The sequence below is a fragment of the Egretta garzetta genome, unplaced genomic scaffold (assembly GCF_000687185.1).
Source record: "Egretta garzetta isolate BGI_Z169 unplaced genomic scaffold, ASM68718v1 scaffold429, whole genome shotgun sequence".
Classification (NCBI taxonomy): Eukaryota; Metazoa; Chordata; class Aves; order Pelecaniformes; family Ardeidae; genus Egretta; species Egretta garzetta.
In genome coordinates, this window is record NW_009260678.1 from 262,474 (window position 1) to 264,976 (window position 2,503).

The following is a 2,503-nucleotide window of genomic DNA, read 5'->3' on the forward strand; positions in this document are numbered from 1 at the left end:
TTAACAGCCGGGCAGAGGTGGTGCTGAGGGCCAGGGTTTGGGGGTGGGATGGCAGGGGTAGGGGAAGGGTTGGGCTTGATGATCTTAAAGGGCTTTTCCAACCTCAACGATTCTATGACAGCCAACTTCCAGAGACAACACAGGGCACCAAGGCCTCCTGCAGGCCTCTGGGCTTCCATCGGCTCTTCTGGTGTGGCCTTGTTTTCTTCTTCCACAAGGAACGAGGCCCCTGCTCCCACGAAGCTGGCAGGACCCATGTCATGGTTTAATCTCCTGGAACTTCCTCCCTGTGTGTGTTATTGCGTGAGGAAACTATTAAATAAATTAAATAACCTCTGGGTTACTGATGCCTAGGTAACTGGAACAGCAAGTTTCAACTGCGTGTTACATTTTACACAACAAAAAAAAAAGTAGGTGTTTCTATTTCAGAGCCTTTTATAAGAAAAGCACTTAGATTTTTTAAATGTCAGACATACAAAGAACAGTAATTATTTTTGTCATTGGTCCTGATCTAAACTTCAGTGAGAATAAATGCACTTGATTAAAAAAAAAAAAAAGACTTAGCCACTTTTAAGTGATTGCAAAAAAGCAAGAATTTGGCTTTGTTCTGTCAGTCCCAGGAGGGATAGCTTGAGACGTTTCATCAGAATGTCCTAGTTGCTGTATAAGATTGTAATTCTGGATTTTTCAAGTATATTCAGAAACTGGCTAATGCCCAAGCCACTCTCCGTGTGCGTAGCGAGCCTGTATTTACATAGCGAATGTTTAGGTATCACTTAACATTCTTTTTGAACCTTTAACTGAGAAGTGACGCGTGTATCGCCCGTTATTCCTCAGCCCTGATAAATATGCTTCTCCCATCCTTGCAGGCACATCATTTTAGATAGCTTTTTTTTTTTTTTTTTTGAGGATCCAGAGGTCAAGCGGTACTTAATGTACAATCGCCGGTATCTTTCCCAGAAGCTCTACCACAGAACTTGTTCCAAACCTAGGAGAAACCCAGTCTCTGGTTCAGGGTGTGAGGGAATCTGAAGACCTGGCTGCCAGGGACTTTGTAGGAATGCAAAGGGGGGCCGGGGGGAACGCAGTGAAGGGCAGCCTGGCCCGAAACTGGAAAATGATGGCCCAAACTGGTACTTTAGGGTGACAAAAGGACCTTGGCTTAGGTTATATTTTGACTGTAAGTCATTGTTGCGATTACGTGAAATGCAGTAATTGTACGACTGCACAGCAATGGGCTGACTCAAGTGTCAAACTGGAAACAACCTCCTCGGTTTCCAGGCTGTTACTCTGAAACCTTTTCCTCAAGAAAATATTCCTAACTTAGGTGTCCCTCACAAGCAAACCTTTATTCGCATAAGGCAACACCCGCTATCATCTTTTTCTGCTTCCTATTGTGTTTTTCTTCCAAATCATAAAACGTCAATGGACTCTTACTGGCACGAATGGCTGCCAGATCAGTCATGAAAACGCCTGAATCTGTGAAATAAAACAATGAGATCTAAGAACTCAGTTTGGCATTTAAGAATTTAGCATATAACAGACAATCCTGGAAATAGATCTCTCGCATTCTTTTTATGTGGAGCCATTATGCTAAATCAGGTTTCAGAGGTGCTGAGCCCCTGTGAGGGGATTCCTTTCCAGATCGGAAAGCTTCAGTATTAGAGAAAATTAAAACGAAAAGGGCCATGTAGCATTTGGGGTAATTAATTTGTTTGGGGGGTCGGTGCCATTGAGTCAGCTGATTCCACTGTCATCTGGGCCAGTCGTTATTTTCTCCTGCCAGCTCTTTTCCCTCGCTTCCTACAAGCCCATTGCTGGGGATGTATGTACGCACGCCAATACCCGGGCTCGATTATTCACAGCATTAACGACTGTATGGCAGTCAACGAGAGTCATTGTTTGTCCTCCCCTCTGCGCGGTGCCCGAAGTGCCCTGACGGACTGAAGCAGAAGAGGTTCCAGTTGAACGGGAGGAAGAACTTGACTGTGAGGGTGCCCGAGCCCTGGCCCAGGCTGCCCAGGGGGGCTGTGGAGTCTCCTTCTCTGGAGATCTTCAACCCCCGCCTGGACGCTGTCCTGTGCCCCCTGCTCTGGGTGAGCCTGCTTGGGCAGGGGGGTGGCACTGGGTGAGCTCCCGAGGGCCCTGCCAACCCCAGCCATGCTGGGATTCTGGGATTAGTAATACTGTACAGATATCAGTGGAAGTTCTTCAGGAACATATTGATAAGAAAATATTGAGCAATAGCTTTGTGATGAATACTGAGTTGTTTTGCGGCAGTGGGGTCACGGAGCAGAGTTTAAGTCGTTTCTCTGCACGGTCTGTAACGCAACCAAGAACCCAAATCCCATCTTTTGAACCCCATTCCAGTGTTTTAGCCCGCAGGATAGTACTGATGCCTACATCCGATGGGCCTCTGTCTTTTCAGTGGATTGAACCAAATTCTGGATCCATACTTTCTGCTCTAAACTTCGATCGTCACCTGGGCTTTGTGGGCCAGCTG